Source organism: Thalia democratica, chromosome 3, assembly GCF_965202585.1.
Source record: "Thalia democratica chromosome 3, ktThaDemo2.hap1.1, whole genome shotgun sequence".
Lineage (NCBI taxonomy): Eukaryota > Metazoa > Chordata > Thaliacea > Salpida > Salpidae > Thalia > Thalia democratica.
In genome coordinates this window covers 56,910,678-56,921,107 of record NC_139167.1, presented here as the reverse complement: position 1 = coordinate 56,921,107, position 10,430 = coordinate 56,910,678, and the positions used below count along the sequence as shown (strand labels likewise).

At 28.0% G+C, this 10,430-nt stretch overlaps 1 long non-coding RNA gene across 1 annotated transcript; it reads right to left on the bottom strand.

The window, feature by feature from the left end:
- Positions 1–8,902: 8,902 nt before the first annotated feature.
- On the bottom strand, positions 8,903–9,172 carry LOC145831188 (uncharacterized). Its single transcript, XR_014369657.1, has 2 exons — positions 9,057–9,172; positions 8,903–8,998 (listed from the first exon to the last, which is right to left on the bottom strand). It is a non-coding gene; the product is annotated as an uncharacterized LOC145831188 (long non-coding RNA).
- Between the last annotated feature and the right edge of the window lie 1,258 nt (positions 9,173–10,430).

Genomic DNA, 10,430 nt, shown 5'->3' with positions numbered 1-10,430 from the left:
AACTAACTTCTTTCATTTTAAGCGATGCGTTAATAGAAAAAATATGTTTTTCAACTAAAACTTAAGGTTTTTATCTACAAATTTATCTAACATTTTCTAGTAACTTGGTTTTATTTAAAATAATTAACAAGAAAATGTTATTCACGCTTTAAGAAGCTTTTAATGAACTTAGAGTTGCATATCAAGGTATTTGTGCTCATCAGCATCATACAATGGTTGTGTTCTAAATTGAAACAAGTTGAAACAACTTAATTTTTTTCAAAAATATTTCAAATCTTATGAAAACAAACATCATTTTCATGTGAACATGTTTATTGAAAGAAATCAGAAATACAAGTTTAATATAAAGAAAAAGTACACAGAGACCAGATACTCAATAATTATTATTAAAGTAACAAAACAATAATTAAGCTGCCTAAAACTTTAAAAATAATATTTCAATGTAAACGTATTTACTGTAAGAAATCAGAAATTAAAATTTAATGTAAACAAATATAACACAGAGACCAGATACTTAATAATCTTTCAACTCAACAAAGTTCACAGCATAAAAACACAAAATGAACGGATTCTCAACGGAGGGAAATTACCTAAAACATAATTTGTTGAAAGAAAAACCACACAGGGAAAAAATTCACTAGACGTCGATATTTGCTTCACAATGGGCGCAGATAGTTCACAGTTGGGGGGAATCACCCACTTCGATGCTTTTCTTCAAGAACTCGGACAGGGGATCCCCCATCAGGTCGTCGTCGTCCAGTTCTTCGGTGTCGGGGGCGATGCGCGTCACTTTAGGGGATTTTCTTAATACTAACGGTCCCTTGGCCCGCCGCTTGCGGTCGCGCTCCGAGTTTTTGGCGAAAGTGGACGGTGTGGTCAGGATTCGCCTGGAAAATATTATTTTATTTATAATTAACTTACAATATATATATATTTATTCATAACGGTCAAAGACCATAAAGATAACTTTTTGACACACCCCAAATGTAGATTAATTAATACTTCTTAGTCCGATGTAGGTCGCATAGTTAAGGTTAAGATTGACTGCATTAATAAGGCTGTGCGTTTAAAATCTAAACTTATGCAGTGGACTGATACAGACCAAGTCTTAAATTGGTTCACTGGTTTGGAAAAACAAATGTACAGCTTTTTTAAGTTTGATGTAGTTTATTTTTATCCTTCTATCAGCGAAAAATTGGTAATAATATCACTAAAATTTGCTGGTATTTTTACTAGCGTACTTACTGAAGACTTAATTCTAATGAAAAACGCATGTAAATCAATACTTTATGAACAAGGAAACCTGTGGCAAAAGAAGAGAGCAAATAACACCAGCTCTCTTTTTGATGTAGCGCAGGGATCGTTCATGGGTGCAGAGTTATGTGAACTAGTAGGTCTTTTTTTTTTGATGGGTTGAAAAATATCTTTGGTTTAGAAAGAGTTTGGTTGTACAGGGACGATGGTCTAGCTGTACTGCCCAACTCTTCTGGCTTTATAGTTGAAAGGCTAAAAAAACAAACGCACGCCTTCTTCAAGTCTATGGGGTTACGAGTCACTATTGAATCACCAATGTTGACGACTGACTACCTGGATGTGAAGCTCAACTTGTATGATCTCTCCTATATGCCTTATAAAAAGCAAAACGCAAAAATTATGTATATAAATAAATGTTCTAGCCACCCAAAAAATATTATAAACCGAATACCAAAAATAATTAATCAACGTTTAAATAAAAGATCAAGCAACGAAGAAAACTTTTTAAAGACAAAGCAAGATTACGAACTAATAATGAAAAAATGTGGTTACAATGATAAATTAATTTTGAAACAACGGAACAAAAAAACAAAACGACCAATAAAAGTAAAAGAAAGCGAAATATAATTTGGTATAATCCCCCATTCTGTACTTCAGTTAAAACAAACATCGGCAGAGAGTTTATAAATCTAGTAAAAAAACATTTCAATAAAAATAACCCATTATCAAAGATATGTATGGCGAATTTGGAGAGATTAATTAAGTCACATAATCAAAGGATTTTAAACAAAAGTAATTTAATCAAAAATCAGTGTAATTGCGCTGGTGGCTGTAAATATAATTTGAAGGGGGGCAATTGCCGGTCAGAGAACATTATTTACAAGGCAACAGTTAACTCTGACCTTGGAAAGAAGTTCTACTAAGGTTTATGCTCCACTCAATTCAGATTTCGGTATGCTAACCATAAAAAATCCTTTAAAGGTGGTGTATACGAAAATGAAACTGAGCTTTCGAAGTATGTTAGCGGCCTTAAGCGCAAAAACATTGATTTTAAATTAAATTGGGAGATGATAAAAAGAGCACAGCCAATAGCAGATGGTAACAACCCTGTTTGTAAGCTGTGCTTAAAAGAATCAACAGCCGTTATGTATAATTGTATGCGTTAAAAAAGGAAGGTTGTTTAAATAAGAGGAGTGAATTCATATCGTCTTGTCGACATATGAAAAAGCTCCTTTTAAAATACAACAAATTTTACGTTGCAGCATTTAGTGTAGTATTCGCCAAGTATTCGATGTAATTTTGTTTCGGAGAATTCTCATATAAAGAGTCAAAGTTGGTCTAAAAAAATGGTATGGGCGTCTTCCCTAAGGTCTGTAGTTTTGCAATTCAGTCTTTGATTTTTATTTTTTGACGTATTTTTTTTCAAAAATGACGTCACAAAAAAAAAAAAAAATTCGTCATAAAAAATAGTTTCGGAGAATTCTCATATAAAGAGTCAAAGTTGGTCTTTAAAAATGGTATGGGCGTCTTCCCTAAGGTCTGTAGTTTTGCAATTCAGTCTTTGATTTTTAATTTTTGACGTATTTTTTTCAAAAATGACGTCACAAAAAAAGTCATTTTTCGTCATAAAAAAATAGTTTCGGAGAATTCTCGTATAAAGAGTCAAAGTTGGTCTAAAAAAATGTTATGGGCGTCTTCCCTAAGGTCTGTAGTTTTGCAATTCAGTCTTTGATTTTTAATTTTTGACGTATTTTTTTCAAAAATGACGTCACAAAAAAAAGTCATTTTTCGTCATAAAAAAATAGTTTCGGAGAATTCTCGTATAAAGAGTCAAAGTTGGTCTTTAAAAAAGGTATTGGCGTCTTCCTTAAGGTCTGTAGTTTTGCAATTCAGTCTTTGATTTTTTATTTTTGACGTATTTTATTCAAAAATGACGTCACAAAAAAAAAGTCATTTTTCGTCATAAAAAATAGTTTCGGAGAATTCTCATATAAAGAGTCAAAGTTGGTCTTTAAAAATGGTATGGGCGTCTTCCCTAAGGTCTGTAGTTTTGCAATTCAGTCTTTGATTTTTAATTTTTGACGTATTTTTTTCAAAAATGACGTCACAAAAAAAAGTCATTTTTCGTCATAAAAAAATAGTTTCGGAGAATTCTCGTATAAAGAGTCAAAGTTGGTCTTTAAAAAAGGTATTGGCGTCTTCCTTAAGGTCTGTAGTTTTGCAATTCAGTCTTTGATTTTTAATTTTTGACGTATTTTTTTCAAAAATGACGTCACAAAAAAAAGTCGTTTTTCGTCATAAAAAAATAGTTTCGGAGAATTCTCGTATAAAGAGTCAAAGTTGGTCTTTAAAAAAGGTATTGGCGTCTTCCTTAAGGTCTGTAGTTTTGCAATTCAGTCTTTGATTTTTTATTTTCGACGTATTTTATTCAAAAATGACGTCACAAAAAAAAGTCGTTTTTCGTCATAAAAAAATAGTTTCGGAGAATTCTCGTATAAAGAGTCAAAGTTGGTCTTTAAAAAAGGTATTGGCGTCTTCCTTAAGGTCTGTAGTTTTGCAATTCAGTCTTTGTTTTTTTATTTTTGATGTATTTTATTCAAAAATGATGTCACAAAAAAAAAGTCATTTTTCGTCATAAAAAATAGTTTCGGAGAATTCTCATATAAAGAGTCAAAGTTGGTCTTTAAAAATGGTATGGGCGTCTTTCTTAAGGTCTGCAGTTTTGCAATTCAGTCTTTGATTTTTAGTTTTTGACGTATTTTTTTTCAAAAATGACGTCACAAAAAAAAGTCATTTTTCGTCATAAAAAAATAGTTTTAGAGAATTCTCGTTTAAAGAGTCAAAGCTGGTCTTTAAAAGTGGTATTGGCGTCTTCGTCTAAGCAAGTTGAAATAAATAAATGTTTCTGAAACCTATAAAGTTATCAATTTACTACACAATATTGTTGTTCATATAGTATGTATATTCTTTTTGTTGTTAAGTACTTTTTTTCGTAGATAAAAAAAAATTAAAATACATGTTACAAATAGTTTACTACCATCCGGCTTTATAATAAATTAAAAAACTAAGCTTTTAAAAGCATTTTATTAACTATAAGTTAGTTGGAAATTGGTTTGTTTTACTTAATTATTAAAATCAATCAAAGTTTAGCATTTAAAAATCAATGAATTTTAAAATAAACAAAATTTAAAGTAGCTATAGTTTAGTAAAAATAAAGAGAAAAATAAACATCAGTAATAACTTTTTGTAGATATAAAGTTGACTTAAAAAGTAAAGAAACTTTTAAAGCAATTAATAAAGAACTGCTTTAAACAGTAACTTTTATTTTAAGACACTTAATTTGTTTTCAGAAGTAAATAATAACATCAAAAATTCTAAAAATAATACAAGAAGGAATTTTTGATTGAGAATTTCACCCCTTCAACATAAAACTCTGTAAAAATTAACTACTACAGTAGAATTTTTTGATATGTTTGATCTTTTATAAACATGACCATAAAAAAAAAAACAAAAATCTACTTCTTTGTTCAAAAATAAAATAAATTTCAACGACCTAATAAAATAAAAAATAAAGTTCTTCTTAATACATTTAAATATATACAAACAAAAAAAAGCATTACTTTAAAAGCAGCTATTTAAAAAAATCAACACTCTACTATAATGCAACGAAAAGTAAAGAATTCCAAAACGAAAAAGCTGACACTTTCTTCACATTTAAAAAATGTTTTAGTGTCAAAATTATATATATATCTCAATGTAAATAAACTATCACACTAATTAAAAAACAAGGCACTCTAGTTTACATTTTAAATAATGAAAAACAATCTTCATTAAAAAAATAAGTACACTTATACACAAAAATCTACTGTAATTTATTTTTTTATAACTAAAACAAGGCAAACCTGTTCACATTTTTAATAATAAAAAGCAATCTTCAGCAAAAAAATATCTACACTTATACACAAAAATCAACTGTAATTTATTGTTTTTATAACTAAAACAAGGCAAACCTGTTCACATTTCTAGATTGTATTTAAAAACTAATAAATAAAAAAGGCACACTTGTTTACATAATTAATAAAAAAACTGTATTAATAATCATTGATAAAAACTGTATCTAAACTAATATACAAAAGCTATCTTGAATCTAACTAATACACTAGTTAAAATCAATGCAAGCCTGGTCACATTTTAATAAAACAAACTGCATAAATTAACAAAATTGATCAAACTTAATTTGTCTAAGTAGTACACTTAACATAATTTTGAATCAAATTTTTTTTTTGGTTTGTAAATAAAAAGTAAAATTATACAAACAAAACATAATCAAAAAATAACTATCACTGAATTTTAATAACGATAAAACTATAATTAACACAATATTATCTTACTAATAGTTCTAATTAAAAAGAAAACCTAAGACAAGCTCTGCCACCATCTCTTTTCTGATATCTGGAAGATCAGATGGACAGATTGAAAAATTTTCACTTCTCGATATACTTTTTATATGTTGACAGACATAAACACCACAATTATGGCCATCTAGTTGTTGTGGTGTATTAACAACATTTTCTAAATTCCATTGTGGAGTTTTAGTGGAGTTAAAGATGAAATTTGATTCTAAAAACTCTTTTGAATTCTTACATTGTTTGAGGCCATAGTCGTTTCCTTTAGGTAAACTGTCGTAGTATTTGATACACTTTTCATTTACAAAAGTGGTGGTAAATGCCCAATGGTTACTTGTTATATGTAATGGAATGAATACAACATCATAATCAAAAAGATTAGGTTTATTTCTTGAAAAAAAAGTTTTGTTCTTATCATTTAAAAAAGAAGTAAAAACATACGTATCTACTGTAAAAACTTTTAAAGTGCTTTGTTTTTTCACTAAACTTAAATAAACATTTAATACATCACCACACAGCCAAGTGGTGCCTTTTAAAGTGGATAAGTCTGATTTTGAAATGATTGTCGAATACGTTTCGGTGTTATACATGGCTGTATTATAAATTTCATTTATATTGTAAGATTTTTTGTTAAACAAAGAATTCAGGAAATAATTATGGTCATTAATTATAGATTTATACAAATTTAAATTTATTTTAGGTCTTTTTTTATTATCAATTTTTTTTAATGGTGCACTTAAACTCAACTGATTTTTTTTGTCCTTAGAAATTCTTTCTGTAATGTGATCATCCATTATTTCTATACATCCATTTTTGCAAATGTATTCAACCTGTTAAGAATTTTATTTAAATTCTGAATAAAAAAGCCAGTGATAGAAAAAATTACTAAACCAAAATATTTTACAAGCACTTTAAACAATTTTAAAAAAGCAGTTGGTTCAACACCTAAATGTAATATATTAACAATTTTAAAACTCTTCAAACTACAAGTAACTTACTGAAATATTTTTCCTTTTCGGCCTAGGTCGTTTCCTTTTATTCGTTGGGTTTTTTACTTGGTTGAAATTCTAAGTTTTAAAATCAAAGTTAAGAAATACAACATAAGTATCAATAAATTTTTTGAGAACTTATAGTAAAAGTTTAGCTAAATTAGCATAATACAACCAGCAGCTAGTTAGAAGAACTTACAGTAGCAGGCCAAAAATATCCTTTATGAAGATTGCATTTCATATTACTCGTTTTTACGCCTGATTTGTTCCATGATTCTTCATGGAAAAGAGTGTCTTTTTTGGAAATATTGACTAGAAAACCACTGTCAATCTGGTCAAGACAGTGAGTTTCATATCTGAAATTGTTTTATTTATTTGTTTAGTATTTATAAGCTAAAAAAAGTATGGTTTTACCTTGACGTAATGCTTGAATGCATTTCTACAACAAATTCTGCAGGACTTAAAACTTTTTTTTTTTTTCTATAATAGCTATCGTACGTCTGTGACAGAATTTCATTTTTTAACACTCTCATCCAGTTTTCAGCGGATGCATTTGTGTCCCTCAATTTTTTGCATCCCTTCAACCCTATTCCACTCCAAAAGGGGGCTAAACCCATATAGTACGAAATAAGGGACTTAGGTAGCTTGGGTGCATAAAAAATGTTTGTACTTCCCGTTCCTTGAGGAAGTTTCTCACATTTTTGGAAAATACCTGAAGTATAAATGATTTAAATATAACTTTTTTACAAACTTAAAGATTCACTTACAAATAAATTTTTTTCCATACACTGAATTTTTGAAACTTTCATCAGTAGCAGAGTTATCTTCAGCATCCTTAGCCTGAAAAATGTCATCTTGATTTTTAAGGATGTCTTTTGCTTTTCCGTCTTGAAAAGCTACTGATTTTAGATAAACTTCTGCCCTAGTTGAGTGGTAACTAGATCTTTCACACAAACTAAGTGCACACAAATTGTAGAAAGTAACTAACATTTCTTCTAAATCATCACAGTTGATCTAAAAATATTATTTTAAAAACTACCTTTTGTAATTAACTTTTAAAACTTACCATTGAAGCAAACACATGACCGTAAAGCCTTTTAGCAGTCTTGTTATTTGTGGCTTTGTTAATATGGCTCATCACTGCTTTGATGACGTGTGATGAGCAGATGTGGATGATAGTCTTTTTATTGTTTACTTCCTTATTGTAATGCCTATTTATTTCAGTTTTTAATTGAATACACAACATGTAATAAAGTTTATACTTACCTTGTAATATAGCTGTGCAAAGTTTCATTATTAAATACACTGGAAATGGAGTGTAAAAATGGATATGAAAAATCAACTTCTATTTTCCATATAGGGACTCTACTAAACTTTCTAAACTGATAATACCAGTTTGACAAAAATGCTTCTACATCAATGGTTTTATGTGAATTTGAAAGCATTTCTGCAACTGGAAGAGGTGGCTTACCTCTACCATGACCACCAAGTACAAGAGCATAATAAAAAATTTTACCTGTGTTGTTTAAGCTTGTTTTGTTTAACTTAATGCTTCAAATTCTAAAACTATAACTAATTTAGTAACTTAGTTGTTTTAAAAAACTTTTATACTTAAATTTAACACTTCAATCGTTATCAAACAATTTTGATAGTTTGTTTAACAAATCAAGTTTAACCTGGAATTTCAGCTGGTTTTTTGATCACACTCCCTGTTGCGTCAAAATAGAGGCTTGTTTTTACTAATGTTTTTAAATGTCTTGCTAATATTTCCATCCCTATTATATATAATTTAAAAATTATTTGCATTTAGAGATAAATTTTCAATTTAAAGTTTAAAATCTAATACCTTTCTCGGTATACATATACACAGCAAACTTGTCTTTATTAAGCTGCTGAATATAGCCTTTTACTTCTCTGCTTTTTTTGTCTTCAGTCTTATATGCTTTTTTTATTGTTTCCAGTTCATCAAACCAATTATATCTTGTTTGGCTGTGATGTTTTGCCAAAATTTTGGTAATTTGAGATGAGTAAATTCTAAAAAAAATATAGGTTATAAGAAAAAAAATTAATTAATAGGTATGAAGAAAAGTATTATGTATTTTGTAAAATCTGATTTACCTAGCTGAAACATTTCCACCTTGAAACTGATGTTTAGCTGTTTCTGTTTTTACACTTTCTTCAACAATTTTTCTTGGATTTTCTTTATTGACAATAATTTTTTTTAGTACCTCATCTCTGTGACCAAATGCAAGACGTCTTTTCTTTTGTTCATGTTCTTTATGTATGATGTTTCCTTCACGACTATATTTTAAAACTCCACCAACTGGATTAGTTTCTAAACTCTCAAACCTAAATTTATAGTTTTAACAAGAAAAGTTACAAAAATAATTATATAAAAATAACTTACACTAAATAGATTTCAAAACAATGCTTTGTATTACACAAAGAATGTGTGCAATGAGCTTTTGAAACAAAATTAGCAGAGTTTCTTTTCCTTGAATTAAATTTTTTAAACCATTTGCTGTCAAACTTCAGTACACAGTATGGGTTAATTTTTGAAAAGTAGTTTTTTACTATCAGGTTAGTGTACCCTAATAGTACTGTTTTCTGATTCCAATCAAAAAGTGATGATATTTCTGCAACTGACAAGTCCCATGAAAAATGATTGATAACTTTGTTCAAACTTCTAAAATTTTTCTGAAAAGAGTTATTTAAACTTTAAAATTAAAAAACTCTGTAAACTGGAAATGCTTTGATGGCTTTTTTTTCTTCTTTGTGACTATCAATCTATTTTTGTTTATAATTTATAACAATTATAAGTATAAAATAAAATAAACTACAAAACGTACACTTACTTGCTCATCCAAAGTATCACTAGAAAAACATTCTTTGTCATAATATTTCACCTGTTTATAAATTTATAATGATTAGAAATATAAAATTAAATAAACTACAAAATGTACACTTACTTGCTCATCCAAAGTATCACCAGAAGAAAATTCTTTGTCATAACATTTAACCTGTTTATAAATTTATAACAATTGATAGTATAGAATAAAATAAACTAAAAAATGTACACTTACTTGCACATCCAAAGTATCACTAGAAGAACATTCTTTGTCATAACATTCAACCTGTTTATAAATTTATAATTATTAGAAATTTAAAATAAAATAAACTACAAAATGTAAACTTACTTGCTCATCCAAAGTATCACCAGAAGAACATTCTTTGTCATAACATTTAACCTGTTTTTGAATTTTTAAAATGTCTTCAAATAGCTCTGTTTTATCAAGTTAGCAAAACAAAGGTATAAAAGAGGAAATTCAAAGTCTTAAAGATTGAAAAAAATTATTTAACATAACTACAAAAAACTATATATATACACAATTACTAAATATTTAAACATTCTTTTATATATTTAGTTGAATACTATTAATTTATGTTTAAAGTGTAGAAATTTAGGATAAAAGTTTAAAAATACTTTGAAAATTTTATAAACATTGGTTAAAAAAATTAACAAACTTGCTCAGTTAAAATTTCAGCAGATGGAAATGTTTTTGAATCACACACCTGTAAATAAATTTATAATAAATGACAATCTTTTACCATAAATATTCTTAAATAATAAATAAAGTTAAAATATAACATATTAGAAGCTGCATTTATTGATATTTAATTCACTTTTTAAGAACTTACTTTTGTGATGTTTTCATTCTGCCCTCTTTGCTTGATTTTCTTTTCAAAATCTTTTCCATTCTTCTTCCAAACACGTAAAAAT